Source organism: Babylonia areolata, chromosome 4 (genome assembly GCF_041734735.1).
Source record: "Babylonia areolata isolate BAREFJ2019XMU chromosome 4, ASM4173473v1, whole genome shotgun sequence".
Taxonomy (NCBI): Eukaryota; Metazoa; Mollusca; class Gastropoda; order Neogastropoda; family Buccinidae; genus Babylonia; species Babylonia areolata.
Window position 1 is genome coordinate 27,521,248 of NC_134879.1, and position 14,454 is coordinate 27,535,701.

Genomic DNA, 14,454 nt, shown 5'->3' on the forward strand with positions numbered 1-14,454 from the left:
TCGAGTGACCTCCAAGATGGCGTCCTGTCAGACAATGCACCACGCGTGACGACTTCTCAACTGAAAGCCCACACGTCTGTATTTGTGTGATTTTTGTTCCAGTTTATTCTTTTATTTTATTTTTTGTTTATGTATTATTGAACGTGTTACTTAATTCATTTAAGTAATTATTCCACTATTTGAACAAGACAACAAACAATTGGAATAGACTAACCCCAGAAATCAAACGTGCACCGAACATGAAAGCCTTAAAAAAAGCTTATTGATGACCACGATATCATAAAGAAAACAATGTTTGACTTTGATGGTCAAAGGTGGGTTTGGGAGTATCAGACCAAACAACAACAACAACAAAAACAAAACAAAACAAAAACCGACGGGGCGAATACATCCGCAAGGCTACGATGCTTGGCATTGCCCCTGATCTGAACCTGAACCAGACCACCACCATCGACCCTTCCAAACAAACAAAACAAGAGAGGCAAGGCCTTCAAGACTCACTTGTGATACACTTTAAAAAAAAAAATCTAATCGTTGAAATGTGTTCTGTATTTGTTGTTATAAAGCTTCGGGTTAAAAAAAAGGAAAAAAAAAAGAAGAAGAAAAAAAAAGAAAAAAGAAGTCAACCAGATTCGAACCCCACGTGTTCGGGTGAGAAGAAACTGTCTTACCCATTACACTATCGTGGCTCCTTGACGTTCTAAAATTTAATATTTGAACATACTTTTTTTTAAAGGGCGATAAATCAATTGCGGTATTCGCAGTGAGAACGCTGTTTAAATCAGAATCATATTATTCTGGTGTATCTTGGGCATTCAAAAAATCTATAAGGGCCAAAAAAAAATCTTTTTTAAGTCCATGGTAAAGGAGACGTGGCTATCGCCGCAATCACACTGCAACATTTAGCCGTTTTCTCTGGATCTAGATAGATGTACAAGTTTAGTTACACCCGCCGGGAATGTAGTACGACACAGTGGATTCAATTTCTCTTTTATGTTCATTCTAGTTTTATAGTTTTAAAGTTGATATGAAAATTTAGTATTTTGTTAAACTAATAACATGTAGAGCCAAGTACAAGTACTTCTAAACGTCGTATGAAGTGAAAAGGCCTTCATTTTGAGAAAAGTCAAGACTGGAATTTTTTTTGTTTCATCAATTCAAGGGTATTAACTCGCATGGTTTACAATTTTAAACTGTGAATTCCGACTGATTCTGTGGATATTTTTATGGCAGTTTGGGGCATAATCCAGTAAGTGATGAGTCGTTCACAAATCTTTTTCTGAATAAATACTTAACGGTCTCCTTCTCCAACTTTCCATCTCATGTTATCGTGTATTGTCCATTGAATATAGGATAGAACAGGCAGGTCAACAACTTGAAACAAAATGGCGTTGTTCGCGTTCGCGAAGAATATGAGCACGCGCTTTGAATGTGTATAAATATGTGTACGCAACTGATTTTTGCCCATGACCTTCAGGGCTCAGCCAATAGATCTGTAAAGTCCACTCGTCCTATTGATTTTAGAATTTTATGAAAAAGACCACTTGGGCGAATGAACATAGTGAAAGCCCTGTACACTGAGAGTAAAACACACAAGCTTTTTATGTATTGAGTATAATTTCAAAATGTAATGTTTAAGATGAGAAAGATCAGTTTAAAGCAAATTAAGTCCCCTAGCATTAATTACAGATTAATTTCCCTTTTTTACTATCTGCACCAAAACGTTTGCACAATAAATAAAACTTCCATGTTTAGCAAAAGAAGTTCATGTTCGAACAAAAAATGATAATAATGACTGCTCTTGTTGTTGTGTCGAATATCAGATCAAAGTGTGAAGTTTAGAGAATACAAAAAATATAAATATAACAGTAAATGCAGTTTGCATATAATTTGGCTTTTAATTTTTTTAAAAATATTTTTGTGCCCATCCGAGAGGTGCAATATTGTTTTAAACAAGATGACTGAAAAGAACTGAATTTTTCCTATTTTTATGCCTAATTTGGTGTCAACTGACAAAGTATTTGCAGAGAAAATGTCAATGTTAAAGTTTACCACGGACACACAGACACACACACACACACTGACACACACACACACACACACACACACACACACACACACACACACACACACACACACACAGACAACCAAACACCGGGTTAAAACACAGACTCATTTTGTTTCCACAAGTGAGTCAAAAAGGATAATGATTATGTTCAAAAGCGAAGTACCAATACGTGTCTTTTTTCTTAAAACAAAGCGAACGGCTTGTTGCAAATTCAACATTTACACAAACGTTGCAAGATTGATATATATATATATATATATATATATATATATATATATATATATATATATATATATATATATCTTATTTAAAACAAAAAATGTATATCAACTACAGACAGTTTCATTCTGGATTAAATTTTGGATTGTCTTATTCTCTTGTTACAACGGATGTGAAATTCACATACATCTACCTCAGTGAAACTTTGTGTGTGTGTGTGTGTGTGTGTGTGTGTGTGTGTGTGTGTGTGTGTTTTGTTTTGTTTTTTGTTTCCCAATCAAGTTTGGCAGAAATATATATATATATATACATAGATATATATTGTTACCTACTCAATATCGTACAGTAGTCGATTTTGGTACGTTAGCTAGGTTTTGGGCAGAAAGTCAAAATCGGAGTGGCTCACAAATGGCGGAATAAACACAATGTAAAAAATTTTCAAGCAGATATTAAATAAGGTATTCTTTGTTTATTTTTAGGTGTGTTGATAAAAGATTAACATAGTTAACTGCAGAATTAAATGATTAAATGATGCTTTGGGATAAAAAAAAAACCAAAACGTTCAGAACATAATACTTTTCTTGTTTAATTAAAATTATTTGAAACTAGATCTGGCGCGAATAGATGCGGACATTTTGTTTCTGTTTCCTCACGTTTTTTATTTTGTTAATTGGCATTAGTGTAGTGGAAAAACTAAGGATGCACAGCTTGTTGGAGGTGTTTTGGCTGCAGCCAGAGCCATTTGTTGATATTCTAGGGTCTGGTATTATTGTGGGCTGTTTAGGTACGTGTTTCAATGAGTAAAAGTGGTTGAAGCAAATGTTGCTCAAAACTCTGAATTCAGTAGTATTGAATTTGAAGGCAAATAACATATTTTTGTTAGTAATAATTATATTGTTCTCAGCATGGTCAGTGATGACTGGGATTGCGTGATGTTTAATGTTTTTGTTTTTGTTATGGATGATTGAATGGTTAATTGACTTGTGTGGTTGAAGAATTTGGTTGTACTATAGGATTGCTTCACAAAGGTTTTGTGTGGTTGGATGCAGAATTATTGTCTGGTAGGTGCAGCCTTCCATATATTATGAGAGATGGTGTTATTGTTGTTTGTAGAGGTGAAGCTTAGTTGTAATCTGTTTGAAAATGGCTGTCTCTGCCACTATATGACTTAGGAGGTGTCTCAGAATTCTGAGTCATGGTACAATGGCTTCATGGGATAAGCTTTAATATTTCTTTTATTAATTCAATAAAAAACGTACAAAAGAATTCTCTTTTCCCACTCCATTAAAAGCGTGCATTAATGTTTATGGTGTACCCATTCCATGGGACATAAGTTGCACTCTAGAAGAAGAAAAGAATCATAATTAGTCCTTGTAGAAGTATGAGGGCAAGCGTTAAAATGGGACATAAGTTGCACTCTAGAAGAAGAAAAGAATCATAATTAGTCCTTGTAGAAATATGAGGGCAAGCGTTAAGATTATCTCTCATAGTCACTGGAATTGTGACTGTTAAAAGCTGCACAATATGCCTGCTAAGTATGTGATTGCAATAGTGTTTGTTGTTTAAGCTGAATGTTATGATTAGATGTATATGTTGTGAGTACTGATTCAGGGTAATTCTGTTTTTGTTGCAATGTTGAGGTTGTGGAATTGTAATTTTGAAGAGATTGTCTTACGTACTGTATGTCTAATTGTTACGTAAAACTAAAACTTTGTTTTGAATGTAATAATATTTTATTGTGATGGTGTAGGTTAAGTAAAACATTGTTCTCTGTGTGTGTTGGTTACAGTCTCTGCGCTCTCACGTTCACAACTATCTTCACCGTCATCAATTCCCGTCCTTTGGTTGATTTTTTTGTCCTCCGTCCAATTCGTAAAATGTAGCCAAGAGTTTTCGTATAAAGAGTAAGAATAATATCTACCTGTAATCGTTTATTTACTTTGTGTCAAAAGAAAGAAGAAGAATAGCTGAAATAAAGTTGCAAAATTTCAAATATCTTTTTTTCTCTATTTTGTGTGTGACTAATTGAGCGATATATAGTTATCTTTGATCAATGTGAACTTGGGGGTTACAGAACTTTATATATATATATATATATATATATATATATATATATATATATTGTTGCCACTTATTCTTAAACATGTATGGTACCTGCATGCTACACATGGGACATTGGCCGATAATTCTCTCACGACCCCAGGAAAACACTGACACATCAAGATTTCCCAAGAGTGTCCATTTAGTTTGGAGTCCATTAGTGCCCATTAGAGTGTAACTTTAATTCACTGTTTTGCTATCGCCCCAAGGGGTTGGTTTCATGGCAGATTAAAACGAATGACTGAATGAGTATACAAGTGAATGAATAAATAAACGAATAGATGTTCTTTTTCATAAAGATAACATGAAACATACAATTTTTTCAGTGGCTGACGCAGTAGTGGCTTACATATAACATGAGGCCAGACAAGACAAGACAAAACTCTTTACTATTTCCAAGGTTAATGTCTAAATAAGCTCCTGTTTGCCACTTTACTGTAATTACACACACACACATGCACACACATATATAAATAAATATGTTTGTACACACACACACACGTCAAACTCAAAGTGTGTGTATTTTGTGAGATATATATATATATATATGTGTGTGTGTGTGTGTGTGTGTGTGTAATACACATGCTAGTGTGTGTGTGTGTGTGTGTGTGTGGTGATATATATATATATATGTGTGTGTGTGTGTGTGTGTGTCCAATCCCAGCCCAAAATAGGGTCTACACTTCCCAAGACTAAATAATAACGGCATAAACAAGTTATAGTTAAATATTAAGAGAGAGAGAGAGGGGGGAAGAATATAATAATATTCAGAATATAATCATAATGTTGGTGGGTTCTGAAGGAATGAGAGGAGGAGGAGAAGGATGAGGAGAGAGAGAGAGAGAGGATGTTATAGATTCACATCCATGCACTGAGAGATATATTTACACATATATATATATGTCTATGCACCTATGCCACTGCCTGTGGTTCAGTGTTGAAAAGAAAAGCAAGAGACCGCCTAACTCATCCCACACTCATGCCCACACTTCTTCATCATGGATCATGCTTTCTGTGCATACCCAAAAACTGGACTAAAATAGTGAAGCTGGCTGCATTCTTGATTTACAGGAGGTGCTTAGAACTGATAAGATCCAGTAACACAATCAGTGTATGTGTGTGCATGTGTGTCACAGCCGGTTTGTGTGTGTGTGTGTGTGTGTGTGTGTGTCCCTGTATGTTGCTTCATACTTACTGTATTTATGTGATTCTTGATGTATGTGGTTAGGGATTGATAAAAATACATAGCAGTATATCATGTTGTTGTTGTTGTTGTGTGTGTGTGTGTGTTCAGAATAAGTCAAAGTGCTACCTCTCAGATCAATGAGTTTGCTCTGCAGCCGGATTAAAAATCCCAGTGGAGAGAGATTCAAAAGCTAGACTATATATTCTAACATTCAACATCCCTGTGCTGTCAGCACTGATGTGTAGTGCCTAAAATAAAACTGATCTTCATGTGGCTGTTGCCTGGGTATGTCTGGAATAGAATATATACAAAAACAGAAAAAATCTGGAAGCAGCTCACAGCAGCTAGGACTCCCTAGCCCAGGCAGAAAATGTCTGCCATGACTTGTTGCAATCAGTTCTCTATGGAGCACCAAATTGCACATTACCATTCCTCAGCTTGCAGTTCGGTTTCGAAGTGGTTGTCGTGTTAGCGGTGCCTTTTCTGGTTATGCACAACAAGGCACAAAGCTTGCACGTGTGTCAATATCTTTTTGAGTGATTTGTTGATGATGATATAGTGACTTCATAACTCTGGTGTGAGTGTGTGTGTGTGTGTGTGTGTGATTTCATAACTCTCGTGTGTGAGTGTGTGTGTATGTGTAAGACAGAGAGAGAGAGAGAGACAGAGAGAGAGACAGACAGAGACACATGCATCTTGGGGTTGGAATGGGGAAGTAATCCATAAAAATCACAGACATGCAGTTAAAAGGCTGCTCTGCTGGTGAGGTTTGTCCCAAGCCATTCTTGCTACAATTATGCATTAACCTAATTCAATGCAAAAGTTTGATCAGCATCTACTTGATCATGTGTAGGACTATATGCTTGGTACCACTGCAAGCCTGGATTCCACTATTCTAAAAATCTTTAGTGGTAAACATGATAATGGTTACTGGAAATCATTACTGAGAAGTTTTGTTTAAGCAAAATCATTACTTTTCTTCCATCATAATGATTTCAACTAATTCAAGAGATATTGTACACTTTGTTGTGGATAAAACTACAAGACATTTTGTTTTTATTATAACACTGGCTAAAATTACAATTAGTCTACGATAAATATTTCAGTGCAGGGTTGAACAGTCTATTGCAAAAAGACAACAACAAAAAACAACAACAACAACAACAACACACACACACACACACACACACAAAACAAACCCACAACAAACAAACAGTTTTTCAAAAACTAGTGAATACTTGCAATGAGTTGTGACTTCTCAATTTTGATGCTTTTCGGGCCTGTTTTAAACTGTTGGTTTACACAATGAAGATTATGATATGTCAAACCTGCCTACCAATTTAGAATATAATACTGTTTGTACCACATCGTTGGCTTGTTGATGCTTGTGTTTTGTGCTATCTTTTTTGGCACTGATCAAAATATTTGCAAGGAAAATCATTCTCACTGTGTCTTTCACTGATGTTGCTCTCTCTCCCTTTCTCCACCTGTCTTTCTGTCATTCCCTTCTCTAATTTTCCTAGTCTGCTTCCTCTGTACCTCTGCATTATTGATATTTACCCCACACAAACTCCTTTAATATGCAGCAGTAAGTTTCCTAGGCAGCTGCTGAGGGCTTTGAACCATTGAAAGAACAGCTGCACAGGAGCAATTACATTCCTTTGGCCAAATGCACAGTTTAAATGGTACCAGTGGATGCTGAATGAACCGAATCATACACTGATAAGTGAAAGCCCTGAGACTGCAGCTGTTACAATGTGAATCCATGCTAAGTAGACCCCTTCATGTCTGTTTATTCCATCCAGGCGATTTCTATTCATTGAACATGCCCTTTCTATTCTTTGAACAGTAGGCCATGAGTACTGCATAAGTTGAGATGCAATTGATGATTGAAAAGGAAAACACACCAGATTAAAGACAATAGTGTTGTGTAAGATGGAAAATATACATCCAAGGGAAATCCAAAGGCCATAATTCCACTGGGTGAAGATGATGGTGGTGTACTGGATTAAGAGGGGAGTATACGCTGCTTAAAGAAGATGATGAGGTGAAGAGGAAAGTGTGCTGGAGAGTGTTTTGGGTGACTGAGGAAAAGGGTGAGGATGAAGAGATGATGTCTTGTATGAAGATTGTGACTGGAAAGGGACAGGTAGGGGTGGGAGGGACACTGGCAAAACCACACGTATCATTGACATTTGGGTAACACACAGCCCGGCGGGAACATGGCCACAATACTAGCAAACCGTTTATACCGTCTGATGAGAGAGTATAAATAGCGTGGTTGTTCCACACTTGGTCTTTCAGAATTGTAAAAATGCAAGCATGCGTGCATTGCCTGACTGACATCACAAAGTAACTAATGTAAAATGAAATGGAACAGATCCGGAAAATCAGCGTACTTTTGGTTTAACGTATGTGTTCAAGACGAAATGGATTCCCCCCCACCCCCCTCCCTTTTTTTTCTTTTACAATTCTGAAAGACCAAGTGTGGAACAACCACGCTATTTATACTCTCTCATCAGACGGTATAAACGGTTTGCTAGTATTGTGGCCATGTTCCCGGTATTACGCATACCCTGCACGTGTCACCACCCGCCACACACACACACACACACTGAACCAGTTCCCACAAGTCATACACGGGTATATGAGGTATGTCAGTTATACAGACAATCTTAAAACGCTGTGATGGTTAACCCTTTCACCATCTGATGGTTAACCCTTTCACCATCAAACTCGCATTTATGCACAAGCTAGGTAGAGGACACATGTCACTGAAAGGTGACCAGATCATGGGTCAGTTATCCATGAACCTACTGTTCTTAAAGTTTCGGTGGTAGGATAGGCCATATTTTCTACACATCACAGCGGTAATCCCCAGCTATTCTTTGACACCATCTTTTCTGTGTTTATAGCACAAGGGAAATTTTGCACTCTGAATTGACTGGCGGTGAAAGGGTTAATTACTAAGACAATTAGATTCAAGTTTTGGTTCGCGTTCTGGGAAGATTGATATCGGTCAGTTCGCCAGTGCTTTGCCCGCTTTACATTCGGCGGCAAAAATACAGCGTGTTGCTTTAGGTGTGGGGAAGGAGGGGATCGCGCGAGCCGGCTGGGATGGGGGAGGTACAAGTACTGAAGTTCGTTTTAGTTTCAGCGAACATTGAGTCTTTTGTGGTGAAAACTGCGATGTTACCAGTAGTAAGAAACATCCAAGCCTGTGGCGAAAGGGATACCTACATCGTGAGGAACTCAGTGAAACCTCAGGCCAGAACACACACACACACACACACACGCACACACAAAACAAACCAGAAATTCTCAAACGCTGTAAAGAACCAAGTGGATTTCTTGAGGCCTGTGACCAAAGCTGAGTGTGCTCGAACTGGGAGACCCAATCGAGGATCATCCTGACCAACACTACAATTAAAGTATCTGTATCTCTCAGCTGGCCCGGGTTGACGCTGAGATAATGAGAGTACAGCCTTGTAAAGTAATCCCAAACCGAAATGGGATCACATAGCAAGATATTCTTCACTAAACCCCATCGAAATAGAAAAGAAAATGTAGAGAAAAATGGGGCATGAAAAGTGGGCATCAGTAATTGGCTCTTGACATGACTGACTGTTCGCGTTCGCATTTGATTACTTTTAAAACATGCAACCATTAATCATTTTATGCTACAATATTCGAAGGAAAGAAGGCTTGCGATTTCTCTTCAACAGTTCTATTCACTTTGCCAGATTTTTTTTATTATATATATATATATATATATATATATATATACTTCATTTAGCGTGCCAATCATGAGTAACAAGAGTGCTGGTTGTTTTCTTTTTTTCCATTGGCGGCCATCTTGGAAAAGCAAGAATTTTATAAAGCATACTAAAATAGGATAGAATTCAGATAGTATGTGTGACTTGGTTATCTGAATAATTTTCCCGACTGAGTAAAATATCAGGTTCGAAACAGTCACAATTAAGCGTCAGTCGTCAGTAGGTCCTTTATGCATCAGTAATTCACCGTGGCGAATCTGGTGGCGTCCATTTCAGATCTTTACGCAATAACTAAAAGTGGTCAACATCTGCGACTTGGCCTCCGACGGATTTGGATTCAGAACTCCCAGACCATGTAAAATGAACAATTAAACCTAAAAAATGACGCAAAACCAGGTATTCTGGTTATCGCTCGGACTCGGGCCTGAAAACATTTTACTGGTGACGGAATCTATCTGGTAAAAGTGAACGTGAAACAGATCATACCCCTTATCACGGCAGTCAGATCTTGTCAGTGGAATAGATCTGCAGTTCAGAATTACCGAATGAAAGGGACGCGTGCCATGTCAACATTGTGCAGGCCTTTGACAAACCAGAATTTACCAGTAACGTTCTGAACAGAGAATCTGAGCATCTGGAAGTTACCGATCGGGCACCCCCAACAGCGCTTCAGCGTGTGGTTACCAACAGAATTTCTCATGGCACCGTGACAGCTGCCTCATTGATACGGATCTTTCATTGTCTGACTTGAACCCCCGAACATGATAGTGATATTATAGGCATGTGTACAGACAACAGAAACTGACTCCAAAATAAAAAGAACCTCGAAAGAATTCCACTGTTATCTGGCTTCTGACAACACTTGTCGATCACTTCTGTTTCAACTGGGGGCCACAAGAATCAATGAAGCGAAGTGTGGCCATTTCGATCAAACCCGCTGAATGCAAAACGTCGCCTGGGGAAAAAAAAGCAAAAAAGCAAATGAAAATAAAAAGAAGAAAAAAGAAAGAAAGAAAGGAAAAAAAGAAAAAAAAGGAAAAAAGAAAAAAAAAGGCACGTCATGATATGGTCCTAACAGGGCTTTGTCCTTATCCAGGTGACAATCTCTGTTTAAGCTAACGAAAACTCCAGATTACCAACAGACTCGGAAACTAAGGGCCATATAAGTTTCTTTTTCCGTTCAAAGCAGATGTGAGGATCAGTAAGCACGCTTTCACGCCTTCTTGAAACTGAAACTGTGGAAGCTACATTTGTACACTGGCACACATTTGTCACCAGATTCAGTCAAATTAAACGAACGCAATATATTTGTATTTCTTTTTATCACAACAGATTTCTCTGTGTGAAATTTGGGCTGCTGTCCCCAGGGACAGCGCATCGCTACATTACAGCGCCACCCATTAAAAAAAAAAAAAATTCCTGCCTGCAGTTTTATTTGTTTTTCTTATCGAATTGGATTTTTCTACAGAATTTTGCCAGGAACATCCCTTTTGTTGCCGTGGGTTCTGCATGCTGCACACAGGACCTCGATTTATCGTCTGATCCGAATGACTAGCGTCCAGACCACCACTCAAGGTCTAATGACGGGGGAGAAAATATCGGTGGCTGAGCCGTGATTCGAACCGGCGCGCTCAGATTCTTTCGCTTCCTAGGTGGACGTATTACCTCTAGGCCATCACTCCACATATATAGGCCTACGCTGGATAACAAACAGACTCACAATAAAGTCAAAAACACATCATCAAGTTGAAAAGATGAAACATTTCGCCCAAGCAGAATGATGAGAAAGGTACGGCGATCTGAAGAATGGTTGATCCGATCCATTCGTGTTAAAATTTAATGTCGTTTGAATAAACCACAGCTATGGCGGCTGACTGACAACGCGCTACAGAAAGACACACAACAGTAATTCATTAATGCATAAAGTTTAGTGAATCAGTATTCTTGAGAATTTTCGTTGTCACTGAGTTCAGTTTCAGTTTCAAGGAGTTGTCAAAGCTGCGCGGGTCTGATCCAAATACGCCACACCACATCACTGTTTTGAGAAAAAAAAAAAAAAAAAAAAAAGCACACACACACACACACACACACAAAACCTGACCTACGCATGGTCACGAGCCTTTAGAGTCTACCACATTCTAAAAAGACATAGTAATGATAAGTATATAAATAAATAAATTCACACACACACACACACACACACACACACATTCTTAAAAAAACAACATAGTGTTAATAAGTAAATAAATAAATAAATTCACACACACACACACACACACACACACACACACACTGTTTAAAAGAAAAACAACGAAAAAGAACCCCGACAAATAAACAAAAAAGAAAGATGCACACACACACACACACACACACACACACACACACACACACACACAAAAAGGCAAGTAACTTCCACTCAGACAGTGCCAGATCGACACCTTCATAAGGCCGACCCACCCGGTTTGGGCCACAACACACCTACGCACACCTGACCAGCCAGCAGTGCTCGGGTGGAAGAGGCTAAAAAGGCGTCCATGTAACAATCCAAGCTGCAGTTGGCTGGTCTGCTAGCCTGTCCGTGTGGCACCATTACTTGATAATCTTGCCGTGTGTGTGGCATACTCGCTTCTGGGTATTTGCATTGACCCCGATTTGCTTTCAAGTGTTTGTGTGAAGTGGGTATTGTTATGCGTTTATTTCTTGAGGAGTTTTGAGTAGTCCCAGTATGGCAGTGGATGGTGAGGAACATCTCTGTTTGTGTCTGGAGACAATGTGAAGAAAGAAAGAAAGAGAGAGAGAGGAGAGAAAAAAAGTGATTGCGAACTCTTCAAAATTCAAACTGGAACTGATACACTGAGGTTACGTGGAATTTGTTTGTTTTTTTTCTACGAGGTTTCTGTCTGTGCGATGACTTACGTGCCGCACTGACGCCGGGAGAGTTCACGTCTTCAGCCTTTTTCGTTTGTAAAGGTGAGTGAGTGATGTTCAGAAAGGAGACAAAATAGTAGGAAACTAAACACAAACACATAAAAAAGAAGAAGAAAAAAAAAGACACCCCTCCATATGTGTGTGTGTGTGATAAAATAAAATAAAAACGATGGACAAATCTCTTTTTCTCTCTCATTCCCCCATCACACACACACTCTCTCTCTCTCTCTCTCTCACACACACACTCACAGACGCGCGCGCGCATACACGTACAGACAGAAACTCTCGCTCAGTCTGCCAGCGACACAATGCCTATGTAGCCTATAAAATTAAACTCAAATCCTTCAGCAAATCGTACAACTCTCACCTCCCCTCCCCCCCACCTTCCTCCGTTTCCACCGAAAAGGAACTGTTTCAAATGCACCGATGCGAGGAACATGACAGTCATAATTAAAATCATTTCTTAAAGAAAAAGAAGAAAGAACCGTAATGACAACACACAGAAAACAACAACAACAAAAAACAACAGCAGCAGCAGCAGAAAAAGAACAATTATCTTACAACCAGCGCGATAGATTAGACGACAAAATGTGAATGCACATATCCACATGACACTTAAAAGCAGCAATGTTTGCTCCCCCTCCACCCACCGACCCGGAAAAAATAAAAGAAAAAGAAAAACAAGATATTTTTTTGTAAGTGATTATGTATACATAACACAATGTACCGGCAAACACGAAGCAAATAATTATTAGTTCACAAAGAATGCGGTGTATTGAAATGAAAAAAAAAACACCCCAAAAAACCCTGAATGAAAGAGAGAGAGAGAGAGAGAGAACGAAAGAACGAACGAATGATTCATTGTGGTCAGGCCCATTTTTGCCCATTCACAAAGGGGCAGGGTGGGGAAGGGGTAGTACACGTCAGAAATGTAAAGAAATTCACAACTGATGCACTGTAAACAATCGTGACATGGAATCCATGGCATGCGACTAATCATAATTATCAGTGTCATACAAGTCTGTCTGATCACAACGTTTGTTTTTAAACAGGTCTACAAGTGAAAAAAAGAATCACACAGCGAAATTGATCATGATGTATCCGGATCAGGATTTCCATTTTAACTCACTCAGTACGGCCAGTCCTCTCTTCTCCTCTACACAGACCCCTCGGATGTCCAGTGGGTGTCTGAATGACCCAACCTTTAGCTTCCGTCGTCAGAATTGTGGTATTCTTTGTCAACATTCACGTCTTCAGTATAAGAGCCTTCCGCTTGCAATATTTTGATGATGGTAATTGGGGTGAAACGCTGTTAACGTCGTCTCTTTCGCCGTTCGTATGGAAAGAGTTAAACACGATTTCAAGTGTTAGTATCTGTGTCGTTGAACGCATTAGATTTTTTAGTAAATTGTCCATTTTCTTGGCCGACTCCTCAAGACAAGTCATTATCGGCAAACATCTGGCGGAACATCAACATGCTTCTGTTCCCAAAGTTCACAGAGAGAGAGAGGGAGACAGACAGACAGACAGACAGACAGACGGACAAACAGACAGGATGTGAGGGGGGTGAATCCTGCAATCAACAACATCAACAAAATATTCAAGAATTTCATTTTTGCGTGGAAAATATACAAGCCAGAAATTTTAGGAAGGGTGAAACAATATAACAGCAATGAAACTTCCAACCCGACAATTCAAAAGTCATTCGCAAAACTGTCGATTGAATAATTATGTTGCAGAACTTGGAAACAAGAATATGCGCCTATTTTTCTCTCATGAATGTGTTTTTTGTGTGTGTGTGTGTGTGTGTGTGTGTGTGTGTGTGTGTGTGTGTGTGTGTGTGTGTGTGGATAGTCAGCTGTATCTTAGCCAGACTGAGTACTTTATTTTCATTATTGTTATCATCATTATTTTTGTTGTTTCATTATCTAAGGAAGCGATAATAGTAGCAGTCGGCCATGTAATTTTCTAAAAGTGTCAGCGAGGACACTATGTGGCTGCCATAGCAGCTCAGAGTGATTACTGAGTTATTACTAATTGTATTGTGCAGTGTTTCATTGTTGGATTTTCACGTTCCTGCAAGTGCAGCTTCAGCCATGACATTGATCAGTAATTTTGTTCGCACATTTATAAGAGAGAGAGAGAGGGAGGGGGGGGGGGGGGCGTTGGAGGGGGGT